This window comes from Ictalurus furcatus, chromosome 28, assembly GCF_023375685.1.
Source record: "Ictalurus furcatus strain D&B chromosome 28, Billie_1.0, whole genome shotgun sequence".
Lineage (NCBI taxonomy): Eukaryota > Metazoa > Chordata > Actinopteri > Siluriformes > Ictaluridae > Ictalurus > Ictalurus furcatus.
This window is the reverse complement of record NC_071282.1, coordinates 17549856-17565365: the sequence shown is the minus strand read 5'-3', so window position 1 is coordinate 17565365 and position 15510 is coordinate 17549856. Positions and strand designations below refer to the sequence as shown.

The 15510-nt window shown below is 39.5% G+C and overlaps 1 protein-coding gene across 4 annotated transcripts in view; it reads right to left on the bottom strand.

The window, feature by feature from the left end:
* znf618 (zinc finger protein 618) overlaps nucleotides 1-13454 on the bottom strand; it is a 35732-nt gene extending 22278 nt beyond the window's left edge. For 2 of the 4 annotated variants that reach the window (XM_053618479.1, XM_053618480.1), the window contains exons 1-2: nucleotides 12636-13454; nucleotides 3166-3270 (exon numbers count right to left, since the gene is read on the bottom strand). The gene's annotated coding sequence lies outside the window, so the exon portion shown is untranslated. Of the gene's footprint in view, nucleotides 1-3165; nucleotides 3271-3403; nucleotides 3655-12635 lie in introns of those variants that run through there. The other 2 variants (XM_053618477.1, XM_053618478.1) reach the window with 2 other exon arrangements.
* Nucleotides 13455-15510: the final 2056 nt, after the last annotated feature.

The following is a 15510-nucleotide window of genomic DNA, read 5'->3' as shown; positions in this document are numbered from 1 at the left end:
TGCGATGCGCGTCAGATTTTCCTGCATGGATGCTCAATATGGTGTTAATTTTGCAAGGTTCGGTTGGCGTCAAATGGAGACGGCATGGCGTACACGTGAAGCCGAACAGAGTTGAAGTTCAAGAGAAAGGGCACAAAGATATGGTCAGTTTCACCTACATACGTGTACCGAACGTCGTACGTGTAACATGCCAATATGTACAAAAAAAATCTCTTGAAACCCTGCCCTAAACTCAACAGGAAATCAGCCATTTTGATTTTTCTCTTCATTTTTTTGCTCAGATTTGGCCATTTCCAGGCCTCGTACTTTAACGAACTCCTCCTAGAGATTTCATCGGATCGACATCATATTCAGTCAGTCTCATCTAAAGGCATCGATGATGCTAAGTTGCAAAGCTTTCGAGTTTTCGCTGCACGGCTTGGGCGTGGTGGTCTTGATGTTTCGCCATTAAACAGGAAGCTGAAAACATACAATGTTCAATCTGCACTAATATTCATATATTTGGTACGAATCCTGATCTGAGGACATATATGTGCCGATATTCAGTTATATAGTCATAGCGCCACCTACTGGCAACAGGAAAATATGTCAAAAACAACTAAACCCTGGCCCAAAAAGCCCCAACGTGCACCAGGGTGCGAGGGCCCATTCATCACTGCTTGCAGCTTTAACTGTTCCTCTGGAACCATTAGGAATAATTCTGCATCCTGAAGATACCTTCATCAAATAAATATTAAGAGATATCTTAACTCTAATGCCACATGATCGAAATTTAGTGCTAAAATGTTGAACTGCTTTTTCCAAGTCAATAACAGCTTGTCATGTCAGGTCACCGACATCATCTCTCCTCCGCTCTGGACACAAAAACATTACAAAAAATTTCCGAGTCAAATATCCATAACCTCATGGTGCTTCCCCCACAACCACACAATTTCTTCCTGCTTCTGTACCTCTGTTTAATTTCAGCAAACCATGAACTCAACACAAACAGACTCGTCTGTTTCTCAGGAAATTACAGGGTGCAAGTTAAAACAAGCGAGCTGTAAATTACAAGGAAGCTGTCAAAATTTTCAGGTTTTTTTGGTTTTGTTTTATAAACTAAGAATCTACAACATTATTTGCACCTTCTACACATGTGCTGGGGGGGGGGGGGGGGGGCGTGACCATATCTAATCTTTCCACAATATGTTTCCCCCCTAACGAGCTCGTGTGGTGTCATCCGATCCCCAGATATCTTTTACATCAAGTCTCAAAGCTATGTATTAAATAGAATGTTTAAACACGAACGATAACACTAAAGCCCCGAGTATACTTCCCAGCATACAGTACACGCGTGACACATTTCCTCATTAGCAGAGTACACGTGTGCCGCCAGATTTTTCTAACCCAAGCAGGTCGCACATGCGCATTTAATTCTTTTGCACTATTTAGCTGTTCCACAAGGTGGCAACAGTGACCCAGGGCCGTTGATTCTCAAAGTAGTCGAAGAAAAAAAACGCAAGAGACGAAACGAGTGGCAAACCTAGTTTTCCTTCCAGGAGTCTGGACCCAAAAGCACTCTCTTTAAAGATGCCGCCGTTGCTTTGGCGACCGTAGGCTCCAACACAGACCATTGTAAAGCGGTAGTCAGCGTCACACGCCGTCAGCGACACAATCGCGTCAAGCGACGCGTCTTTCTCCTCCATCGTTCTTCGTGTTGACGTGATTCTTCTTCGTTGTCGTCCTTCACACCAGAAGACCTGATTTACTGCTCTGTACTGACTCCTGCAGGTCAGGACAGGTAGTGCAAGCGTAGTGCAAATGGAGTTTACTTTGAAAGGCTAACCTGGATAGCAAGCGAGGTCAGTTAGATGAGACTAGCTAGAATTGCTAAGAGTGTTGTAAGTAGAGCCGGGCGATGTCGTACGATTTATGAAGGTATTTCTACGATGCACAATTTCACATCTTGAGCAATACAATAATTCTTCCGAAAAAAAAAATACATATATAAATAAACTGTTCAAATAAACTGCAGAATACATGGTGCAGTGCTATAAACACGGTCATTTATAAATGTGATAATAATGCTTAACAAGATGATAGCTGTGCACTGAACGTGTTATCTTTAATCACGGTAGGCCTGGTTTCCTTTTTATAAGCCGATATCCTGAAGGCTTTTGCTGTGGTTTTGTGCGTGAATGAAATGATTCGATACAAATCCGGTGAGGTAGTGGGCAATTCCAGATACATCTTCGGCAAAAATCCTCACTTAAATACGATTATTTAAACGGCACCGCAACCAAGAATGGTTCAAAGAGTTCCAAGACAGGCCCTGCCTCGCCCGTTTCACATCACCGTCTTATTTCAACTCGACGCATCGCTATTCGTCCTAAATTGCCCCCGTCCCGACTTTTTTGGAACGTGTCGCAGTTTGCATCTTCGAAGAACACTATGCAGTTGATTAGGTAAAACATCAAGTACCTCGCCCCGTTTTTGTTTGTTTGTTTGTTTAAAAATACACGTTAAAGTACATTTACAAAATCACTCCTCTTTGTTTACATTAAGATTTCTCCATACTGTCCCAACTTTTCCGGAATTTAAGTTGTATTAAACATTATATAAAGCACTATTGGAGAATGTTAATACTTGTTAATATCATCGCATTTTGGAAGAAAAAAAGAAGAAAAAAAAAGAAGAAAAAAAGAAAAAAAAAAAAAGAAAAAAAAGAGGCAAAAACTACTCAACTAAGAATTTTATTCATGGTTCATTTTTTTTTTTTTTTTTTTTTTACAAAATTAGCTGTTAAAATGAAGCTACTATTAAAAAAATTATATAAAAATGATATCAAATGTTTAGAACTGTGTTTTGACCTGCTTCAGATCAGTGCATAGAACAGTATTACAAGAATAAAACAAAAACTGTTCAATTCGAACTAAAGCCCGTGTTTGTGTTTTGACGATCGGCATTCGCTTCTCGCTGCTTATTTTTTCAGCGCAAAGGATCGGTCACGTGACGTGACAATTTATTATCAGTACAATACTCCTGCACCCACACACCCAAAACGACCAGAAAAGTCTGCTACAAGCAACTCATAAGTCGTGCTTTGAATAGCTCTGAATGCAGAATAACGCATGAACATTCATAAGCAGATTGAGTGTGTGCCAGTGTGCGAGTACGTGTGTATACCTTGTGTAGTCCAGAGCTTTGAACTCGCTTCACGCTCGTCCCCTTTTCCTCTCCCTCCCGCTTCCTCTCTCTGTTTCCCCTGTTCGTTCGGGATAAGAACGAGACCTGAAAACAAAGAGGTTAAAAATCAGCCGTGCGTTTTTCCACTCCCGATATTCGAACGGAGCGGAAAATTACGGGCCAGCTCGGGAAACTTCACACGGAAAATTACTGAATTTATTTTCGAAAAAAAACATACGGCGGTGTGCAGACCGACTGGGGGGAGGAAATGTTTTGAATATTTCTATGAAAAATTCTATTCTTAGGTCAGCAACAGCAGGCAGGAAAACAGCACAGAAATTCAAAACGGAAAAAAGGGAAGTGCAGAGAGAGACCGAGAGAGAAAGACAGAGAGAGAGAGAGAGAGAGAGACAGAGAGAGAGACAGAGAAAATTACATAAACCATAGAGTCATGTCGTACTCGGTTATTAGCTGCTATAAGTAGACAGCAAACTGGTGAATTTCTGAAGAATGAAATAATGATGTGGATTAATAAGGCTGTGCTGTAATGGTGTAAAGAGTGCGGTCATAATTTCACTTCCACACTAACACGGGTAAATTAAACTAAAATAATCCGCTCTTATCCACTTTGCCTCTCCAGTTACACTAAAGCAATGTTTTCAACCACCGAAAGCACGTTTCCAAATCCGCTCTCCAAGCTGGAAGTATAAACGGAATAAATCGGGAAGTTTCTGCATTATCGTTAAAGTATTATTGCTGTAACCTCAACACTTCCAAGACAGCCGAACTTATTCAAACCGGATAGTTAAACCTTATTTTACATATCCTCGTGGGTTTGTTAATATAGGTGTGTAACAATTATTGGCAGCGCTATGAATTCGTATGAGAAAAAGTATATTCCCGTTGATATTCTCCATTTTTAGTACACCTGGGTGACTAGGAATAGGAAATTATTCAACCATGACTTCCTCCTGTGTTTCACAGAGGTATAAATATGAGATGATACACAGGCCAATGGGTGAGAGCGAGGAATATAGCTGTGATGTGCGGCAAAAGGTTGCTGAGCTTTACAAACTGGGAAGTGTCTATAAGAAAATAGCACAAGCATTGAAAATGGCCATTTCCACCATCAGGGCAATAATGAAGAAGTTCCAGTCGACTGGAAAGGTTACGAATCGACCTGGAATTGGACGTGTGTCTATATCGTCTCAACGCACCGTGAAGAGGACGGTTCGAATGGTAAAAAAAGTCTACAGCTGGAGAACTGCAGAGGTTAGTTGCGTCTTGGGGTCGGAAAGTCTCCAAAACTACAATCTGAAGTCACCTACATCACCACAAGTTGATTGGAAGGGTTTGAAGAAAACAGCGTCTACTCTCATCCAAAAACAAACTCGAGCGTCTTCAGTTTGCCAGACACTACTGGAACTTCAAATGGGATCGGGTTCTACGGTCAGACGAAACCAAAATAGAGCTTTTTGGTAATAAACACCAGAGGTGGTTTTGGCACACAGAGAGGTAGCCGTATGGAAAAGTACCTCATGCCCACGGTTAAATATGGTGGAGGGTCTTTAATGGTTTGGGAATGTTTTTCTGCCAGAAGATCTGGACATTTTGTTAGGATACATGGCGTCATGGACTCTATCAAATATCAACAGATATTAAATGAGAACCTGACTGCCTCTGCCAGAAAGCTTCAAATGGGCCGTGGGTGGATCTTCCAGCAGGACAATGATCCAAAACATACATCAATTGTTTGATATCCTTGAGAGCAGAGTAGTTTTGTGAATTTTTTTTTTTTGTTAGCAAAAGGTTAAACAATAAAAAAAGGATATAGTTAAACACTATTTTACATAAACTGAGCTATCTTGGAAATGTTGAGATTCCAATCCTACTTCGACAATCATATACAGTTCTGGAAAAAATTAAGAGACCACTGCATATCTTTCTTAAATCAGCATCTCCATTCCATTCCACTGCCTGTTGTGTTCCAACACACGCCCGCCTCATTCTACCGAACCGGGTACTGATTAAGTGATCACCACAACCGAATCTTATTCAATGAAGAAAAATGATAAAAACCACTGCTGAGGTCATCACTATCCTCTCGCAACAGGACCAGCTGGATGGCAAAGACAGTGCTAGTAGTACCTCAAAAATAATCGGAATCAATAAAATAAACTATCGACCGCGCCAAAAGAGATGAAAAGGAACAAGTTTCGAGTGAGGAAAAGAAGGGTTCGATTCCGGCTTTAACCGAACCTTCTGGATTTTCGAAGATAGTCAAATATTTTCGAATGTACAATTTTTGATTCGAGACACAGATCATGACGACAATCACGACGACAGCGGAAAGTTTTAAAGAGAAAGTTTTAAAGCAAAAGTCGGTTTAACATCGCTGAACATTACAGTTCCACTTAGAAAGCTACAGGACATCGCTTTTAATCCTCCAGATGTGCATAAGATATGCAAACGGGTATATGAACAATGCCGCCCTCATCGCAGTTCCATGCATGCATGTACGCGTGGTGAAAGCGAAGTACATTTGCATCTTTAGTCCAGTTGCCGAGTCTGGATCTGAACGAAATTTGCTATTTTCTCTGGTTTGTTTTCTCACTGCACGTAAATAATAGACCTTAGAATTAATAATAACAGAAAATTCCTTTATTCATTGGTCAGAATGGCAACAATGGAAAAAAACAAACTTTTACTACGCGCATATAGAAATCAGTCAGCCGGAGCACAGAGAACACAGAGCTACGTTCAATATGTTACTATGTAATTACGGGAATTTCTAGTTTAAAACATTTTGCACATCACATTCATGGTTTACGTTCTCCATTTGTTGCTCAATCCAAATCTCCCGGACACATCACGTTCCCACGGCACTTTCAGGCCATCCTTTCAGTTCATTTTAACCACAGAAAAACGTCACCCGTAAACCAAAAACACACGTTCACGTCGCGTACTCGAGCCGATCCGGGATCGAACCGCTTTCTCACGGCAATCAAACCGCACTCGAGACGGTCTCGCACCCGAGCGCGAATGCTGCGTTCTCACCTCCACGAGCGAATCGCATCAGGGTGCGATTCAAACGGACTGAAAACAGCATAAAACCCAAAATCTAACCAGCTCTTAGGCAAAAAACGAGTTCTGATCAGCGAGCGTAACATCACGCGTGCCGGATAACCGGCGTATACGACGAAGTTATGAACGTGAAGTAGAAGCAGCAGCTGAGGTAGCAACGTGACGCGTGTTTACAACAGTAACGGATTAAACAAAGGGTTTTCAGTCCAGTCACACCCTGCACCCATTGCTGTAGTGCGATTTAGGGCAAGGAGGGGGTTGTGAAATTTTTATAGAGCCACAGCCAGACACAAAAGCTATGAGAGCCACTGGAGTAAGGAATTTGATTGGGTGAAAAGAAAAAAAAATGAACAGACACATGGGAACGGACAAGAATGCATCGTTAATCTGCGTTTTGAAAAGACGTCAATTGTGAAGTAAACGTCTGATTACAGTCACAGTGACCAATCTTAACAACCAATTAAAGGCCTCGCCCACACACACACACACACACACACACACACACAGCTAAATTTCATTAAAAATGACTCTTCTTATTCGTTTCGCCTTTCCATCCACACTGAAGTGCATTTTTTTGAATCTACTTTCCAAATTGAACAAAAAAACACGGTCACGTTGTAGTGAGGATGATGGATAACGCCCTTTATATATGTATTTTGTTTAAAAAAAATAAATAAATACGCACGACTGTCATTCAATCTCAACAATTCCAAGATGGCGGAAGACTGGACTGCTTTGTAGTATAGTGTTGCAAGAAAGTGTGCTCCTGTTATCTTCATGTTATGAAAAGGTATTGACAGATTAAATATAAATATCATGAGTTAGACACCAGGAGCACATTCCCAGCATGCCTTCTTGCCTGCTTGCTTTCTTTCTTTTTTTTTTGCAGTGTTTTCGCGGTAAAGTTTTTGTAAAACCGACTAAAAATGCTAATGTTCCGATGCAAATTGTTTGAAATAATAATAATAATAATAAAAAAAGCTACCGAAGTAACACTGACTGACAAAACGATACCCTGCGAGATTGTTTGTTGAAAATGTTTTTTTTTTAAATAATAAATAAATAAAAAGAAGCAAGGACAGGAAAAAAAAAAAAAACAATACTCCTGAGCTGCCGCGTCACCATGGCAACCCTGCAATAAGAATCGCAATAACGTGAACTCTATTGTTAGACCGGGCCTTGAACGATAACCTCATACAGCGAAGCCGAAAAAAAATATATTTACTGATATTTTAGGCTTTTAAACTCGGTCACGTATCGGGTTTAGGATTTCAGCTCTACACGGAATAAACGTCGTCTGTTTCCTAAAACGGCCTTGGTATGTAAAAGTAACTTTAAATACAGGTTCTGGTGTCATGAACGCGCTGAAGCAGAGAGGTCACCACAACGATGTACGATCATGTGGGTCTGATCTTATCCGACACAAACGTACGAACGCGTAGCGTCGCTCACGGGAAAGCAAGCTCGGATGAGCTGACTCGACGGTTTCCATCAGACATACGGCTGCAAGTTCAAAAACACACAAATACATTGATTCCTTCATTAAAATGTCAGATCACCATTTTTTGCTTAAAACTTAAACAGTGTCGGTAAAGTGCATAAGGCTTCTCTCAACTTTTACCAATTATTTCTCCGTGACAAAACATATGGTTTGATGGAACATCTGTTTGTAGCTTCTAGATCATAAGTGAGAAGAGGAACCAACATCCTCTGTGGGCGTTCCACAACATTAAATGTTACGATAAACGGATAAATAAATAGTATGACGTCGTTCTTTTTGCAAGCGCAAAATTATTATTTTTTTTTTTTTAAGTATTAGTTGGCAAATTACTCGGGGATGTGCGGTTGTTGGAAAATAATCAACTTTGGAGTAACATTAACTCTGCCTCAGAACTGATTACTTTCAATTAGGATACATAAAATCACGATCAAAGGGTTTTTCATTAAAGAGCTTAAAAAAAAAAAAAAAACGCTAAACAGTTAAAAGTAAAATAAATGATTTCAACGCCTAATTAATTGTTTATACTGAAAAAGACACATGAAATATAGTTTAAAGAGTCTCGCCGCTGCACCCATAGCATAGCTAAGAAGGTTTTGTGTTTGTTTGGTTTTTTTACACAATCGTTTGACTCAGAACCGGTTTCCACACACAGGTAATACATTTGTACTGTTCTATAATTTCCTCCACCTTTGAACAGTCAATAAAATGGAGCTCGGCTTTAACAATCGATTTTTTCTGGAGTATTACTGTACGTGTTTAAAGCACCGTGCATTACTTCACTACTAGTTACTCGGATGCTATCGCATATCGTTTTTACAAAAGCATTTTATTGCTTTTTGTCCAATATAGGGTTACGCAGTAAACTTTTATTAAACTCGTAGCGGGAATATAAGAAATCCCTCAGGTAACACTGCTAAGCCCGATCTCACGATTGTTTTTACTCTGAAAACTTCATTCATTTGCCACAGATTCGTACCTTCATGTTTGTTTTGCCTTACACGTACCATGACGATGAATTCATTTAAACGCCTGTCACGATGTTGAAAGTCGAAGGGTCGATGGTATTTATCCTGCAGCTACAGAACATACGGGCGACATAAAAACGACAACAGACGAACACAAAGTTGTATCAACAACCTGGAATCGCCTGCAGGGTCGTGACTGAAGGTCAGCGAAGCAAAACAAACAGCAACGAGTCATAGCGAAGTGTATATTCACGAACAAACATCAGTTACAAAATAGATCATGTTGTACCACAGCGCTATCGAATGCTCGATTCTGATTGGTCAGAAGATATTAATGCATTTCCTATAACCCCTTTTGTTTTATTAACGCGCTCATTCGGATTTAAGATGCATGCGATCGTTGGTATGGTGAAGTTTTCCGTACGGAGATGTTTACTTAACATTTATTTAAGGAGTCTCCAGTGTCAGTGCTTCGGAACAGACCGAGACGAAGCTGGAACGTTGAGATTTCGGACATCTCAACAGTCAGTACCTCCAGGACTTCGCGATCGCAGAAATTAACGCGTAAAATCAAGCAAACGCTGCGATATCCGAAGGGGCTGGCAACGTTTCGAAACGACCACGGATTTTTCCATAGATTCGGGCCAAGGCACGTCCTAATCCTGTGCAAATTTATGCTCACAATATTATAACTGTGAACAGCTCAAGATCCAGTGGTCAGAAAGTACTCAGCTTTTACAAATCGCATTAATATTGCGAAATATTAATATATTTACAAAGAAAATCGAATTTAATAAGATCGGTGCATATCCACCGTAGCACTTTCCGTCGGATTTCCTAAAGATCTGTACACGTGCCCATGTGCAGCTCCAGTTTCAGTTCAGACTAAATTCCGGACACAAAGGCAGAAGAGGAAGCGTAAACGCAAAGGTCAAATCTGAACACAGCAAAAAAAAAAAAAATGTCCACACCGCCAAGACTTTATGCGCAAAAACTCGAGCGATAAACCGAAAACGTGCAACGAGAACGTTAACGTTCGCATTAAAGAGATGTTTCGTGCCTAAAAAAAAACAAAATGCTGTACGAGCACTACTTCCTACAGCAGCCTGATGTCGCATACGTTTCTCTCTGTATCCAACACGCTTCCATTACACCCGTCATACGTTTCGCAAACTTCCTGACCTTTTAGTTCTTTCCTAACCAGCTAATGCGGGTGACCAAAACAGAACGGACACGATCGACAGACTGGGTCTGCATTCCGTTTTTACATCTCAGCGAATATCCGTGGTGAAAAACCGTCCTCAAGATGAATACATTTTTTTTTTAAAATAATAATAATAATAATAATAAAAAAAACTGCAGTTTTAACATAACGTGCTGGGATTTCCTACTAAATAAATGTTGCGTTATTTTCTAGAATTAAGCAAAGAAAAGTTGACGTGTGCAAAACTTCCTCTCGCGTGTGACCAAAAAAAAAACCAAAACAAAACAAAAAAAAACCTCCACGACAAAAGGTTTATGCGTCGTCGAATTACTTTTTACCGTTAAAAACTACACCCGGAAATGAACTCGATGTGAAGTCGAGTCATGCGAATAACGTGAGATAAATTAGTGTGTGAAAATAAATGAAGTGTGGGGGAGGGGCGGACATGAAGCACTATACAGTATGAGGAAGCGGTTTTGACTGCCTACATCATCAAGCATTTCAAACGGTGGTTTTTAGATTTTTCCTTGGGGAGGGGGTTTAGTGGTTAGCATGTTTGCCTCGCACCCCCAGGGCTGGGCGGGGGGGCGGGGGGGGGGGGGGTTCGAATCCCGCCTCCGCCCTGCTCCGTGTGCATGGAGCTTGTATGTTCTCCCTGTGCTTCGGGGGTTTCCACCGGGTACTCCGGTTTCCTCCCCAGTACAAAGACCCGATTGTAGGCCGATTTTCTATGTCACGGACAGATGAAAAAAAATCATTTCACTGCGCATTATACTGCGCATGGTTGTGTGTGTCCAATAAAAATTTCAATTTGGGATGGAAACTGGCATCATGACACGAAGAAGGAAAAAAGAAAAAAATTAGTTGGCCAAGACATCTAGGCGCTCACTTGAATGATCATTCGGCGGGCAAAAAACATGCATATAGGCCTACTTTTTCCACCTTTGATTCCCCCGCAATTTATTTTTCCACCATTTGAAGGCAAAATCTTTGTCCGTTATTTGAAAAGCGAGTGGCTTAGGACACGAAAGGAAATATTTTCCATGTGAGGCCATGCAGGAGACGCACTAAGCCAACATCAGTATTAGCATTCTGAGCACGACTCGGCAATCATCGTATGAAACATAAAATTACGAATAAATTAAGAGTAAAATGGCTTCCATCTCTCAACACCAAGCTTCATGTTTTCAACCCGGTATCTCTGAAGTTTTGTCGAAAAGTGAAACGTCCGACGGGGTGATTTATAGCCTACAGCGGCCTTAGAAACGATTCCGTGCAGAGAGACGGTGCAAATTTCAGGAAATATCTCCGATACCAGATATCTGCGTGGACACGCATGATGCAGCGTTACATTAAGAGCTCATCGATTTAACACACTATGAATTATTTAGAACAATAAAATATCAGTTGATCCAGCACAGCCATGCTACTGGGAGAGAAACCGGTATACTCGAATAATCAAACTCGGTCCTTTATTATTATTATTATTATTATTATTATTATTATTATTCCTGATTTAACCTGTAAACTTGTGAAATGCTGCACAGCGCGTCGTTATTATTTTCATTCTTATGGAAAAGATGAAAATGCATGCATTTCATACGTGCATGATAAAAAAAAAAAGTCTCAAGAAACACACACACACTCGCATGCATGCACGTGCAAAACATGCCGACAAGTCTGATTGATTTTTATAATATGTGCATGCAAAGGGGGATGGGGGGGATATAATAAATCAATGCAACCCTGCACAGAAAGAGAAGAAGCTGAAACAGTGCAGCACGAGCAGCGCTTTAGTTTCTCTTAGGAAACAAAAACCATATAAAATGCTTTTTAATAAAGTGCACGAACTGAGGAATGAGCAGGAGGAAATGCATAATAAATCAGAAAAAAAAAAAAAGGACGCTGCAGCCGTGCACTGCTCTTTCCCTAAGGCTACAAATTAAACAGTGTTCTTAAACAGTGTCGTTTGAAAAAAAAAAAATACTTTCTTCTTTTAAAAAATAAATAAATAAATAAAAACAGCGCGAGCGCAATAATAATAAATAAATAAATCTCGATGCGAAATGCAATCAGAATGAATCGTAATTTCTTTAATTTCTCAAGAATTTGACCACAGGGGGCGCTAATTTTTTTTTTACAACGAAAACGGCATTCAAGACTGTTTAAAAAAAAAAAAAAAAAAACCCCAAGAAGAATCCGCAAATAAAAACCCCCCTCTGCGTTTCACCGCGCGAGACATCCGACACGCGTTAAACCAGACGCGCTTGCAGGAAATCAACTTGATCGATTACTGATCCGACAGCACGCGCGCTCATGTAATCGTCGAATAAAAGCACAATTCACTGGGAAAAGAAAATTCGCCAAATATGGCCGCTGCTGCTCTTTAGGGGGTTTTCGGTTTCCCCCTGCCATCAAGGCTTTTTTTTTCCCCTCTTCCCCTTTCCCCCCCTTTTTTTTTCCTTTTTTGCATTCCCTAAAATAAATTCCTCCAACTTATAATCGCCGATTATAGGCGCGAGGTTAAAAAAAATCGCTACAATGTATCAAGAGAGAATTCCTAAAGAAAGTTCATTTTAGGAAGGGAAAAACAAAACAAACAAAAACAGAAGAACCGCTTGCTTGCTCGCTTAAAAAAAAAAAAAAAGAAAAGAAAAAATTTGCCACAACACAGCAGCACATTGAGGTCTGGACTGAGGAAAGAAGTTGAGCTTACCCAGGAACGCATCGGTTTCCCCCAAATCCGGATGCGCAAATTAGAGGTGAATAAAAGCGCGCGCACGCACGGCCTGCGCAAGGGAAAAAGAAATTCTAAAACGATTTCTAATTTGGAAAAGGAGGGGAGAAAAAAAAGAGCAAAGCGGCACACACCGCCTTCGTTACCTCCCAAAAAACCGATGCGGGTCAAACAGAATATTTTCTCCCCCCTTTCCAGGGCAGTGCAGAGCAGAAGGATCCTCCCTCCCTCCCAGTATGACGGAAGCGCAATTTTTTTTTTTTCCAATGCGAGAAATTTTTCGAAATGAATCGACCGTTTTTCCCCTCCTCCTCCCTCCTTTTTGCGCTTTCTGGCTTTCTGTTACCGGAATGCGCATGCGCAAAAAAAAAAAAAACAACCGGGCTCCATGGTCGCTTCTGAGAGGAGGAGGAGGAGGAGGCGCGTGCACGAGCTTTTACTCGTCCGCCATCATGCAGGCGGTGGGGGGAGAAAAAGAGCAAAAAAAAAAAAAATCTGCGAATGCAAATCATGCGTTTTTAATTGCAAGCGCGATTAAATGTGTCGTAGTAATAATAAGTAAGGAATAAGAAATGAGAAACGCGCGTGCGCCTGCAGACACGCATACAAACCCACGTGCAATAATAAAAGAGAGCTGTTCTCTGCATGGGTCATAAATAAATAATAATAATAATAATAAAAAATCCACTGGAGGTTTTCGGATATTGATGCACAATTATTTTTAATTTAAAATAAATAAATAAATGAATGAATAAAAACCGCGCATGCGTGATGCAGCAGATCCACTCTCATGTCACTGACTGACTTTTCATCATAATGTGGTTTGCTTTTTTTTTTTTTCTGTTTGTTTTTTTTTTTTTTTTTTTTTTTCATGGAAGGATTGGACATGAACGGTGCTTTGGCTCACCCTAGAGGTGCATTTGCAAAATTCAAATTTGTGAAATTAAACACACACACACACACACACACACACAATACATATTTGTGGAAAAAGACACTTTCAGTGAATTTGATCTGGGGGGTTTTTACTGTTGTTTTTTTTTTTCTTCATGAAAGACATTTTTCTTTTTAAAAAAAATACAAATGTACAATAGTATTTTATATTATAAAAACAACAGAAATAAAAATGAATACTTTTGTATTATATATATATATATATAGTGTATTATGTAATATGTGTATATATTGTTTATATATATATCTTATGTCTATATTTTTCAAAATGAAAATATAGCATTAAATATATTTTTATACTTTTCATTTGTTTTGTTTGTATAATACAAAAGTGTTCATGTTTATTTATGTTGTTTATATATATATATATATATATATATATATATATATATGAATTCAAATTTGTGAAATGAAACACACACACACACACACAAAATGTATATTTGTGAAAAAGACACTTTTAATGAATTTGATCTGTTTATATATGTATATAACAACATCACCTGGTCTTTTTTTCTCCAGTCTGTCCAGTTGCAGTGAACCTGTAATTAAGAATAATAGTTTTATATATACACACACTGCAATATCCGCTGTATCCCATAAGTAAAGAATAACACACAATGGGCTTGTGCTGTTATGCGAAAATAATCCAGATTAGTGTGATCGGAAGTTTATTATTTTCCTACAACAGCAAAGTGTTGTATTCCTCTCCTAACACAGCGATCGGACAGAAGGACTATTTTTAATCGATTAATTAATGACACGTCAAGCCTTTTAACAGTTTCCATTTAATGTTGTTGGTTCTTGTTACTGCTTACGTTATAGCAGCTATAAACAGTCTTTCCCTCACTAGCAAACCCCCCCCCCCCCCCGTTGAATTTAACGAGGACAGTTACACTTAATCTCCTGTGTCCTGAACACTTTCCTGTGCTGGGAAAGTTTACAAAGCACAGCGCTGACACTGGAGACTCCTTCTATAAATGTTACATTAACGTCTCTTGACAAAAATACTTCACCACATCAAGGAGTCTGTTTTTTTTTTTCCTTTGTTAAACAACAACACTTTGAACTCTGTTCATTATTAGGCGTAGATTATGTGGAGCATCAGTGATACGAGTCCTTGTGGATGAGCTGTTGCTAAAGAAACGATTAGGTGTTAACGAGCGCATTAATATAAACTAGAGGTGTCAGTGATCTGATTGATCTGTAGAAAAATACATACATATATATAGAGAGAGAGACTGATTGGCATGTCCAAAGTGTCCGTAGTGTATGAATGGGTGTGTGATTGTGCCTTGCGATGGATTGGCACCCTGTCCAGGGTGTACCCCGCCTTGTGCCCCATGCTCCCTGGGATAGGCTCCAGGTTTCCCGTGACCCTGAAGGAAGGATAAGTGCTATAGAAGATGGATGGATGTTCAACCTGTAATATAAAACTATTGTTCATTTACAGCCAGTGTGGTTGTAAATGAAAAAAAAATAATAATAAATAAATGAACTTCTGACCAATCAGAGTCAATAATTCAGCAACGTTGTTGTGTAATATGTATATTTCATATTCTCTCTAAAAACACAAACAAATCATTTTGGTTTAAGTAGAAAAAAATAACTTCAAAATGACCACTAGGTGTCAGTATTTCCATTAGTCAGGAATACAGAGCTGCATCTAATGATCCTTTTCCATCGAAATGAGACTCAAAACATCAGGGTTTTTTTTGTTGTTGTTGTTGTTTTGTTTTGTTTTGTTTATTTATTTATTTATTTTGCTCCACTGTAGCTTTAGAGACATTTAGATCTAAGCAATACAACACTAAATATTCACTTTCGGCACCGAGCAAAACTACTGAGGACTGAATGAGGAGATATAGTTTTTGTTGTTAACGATTCATGTAAACACTGT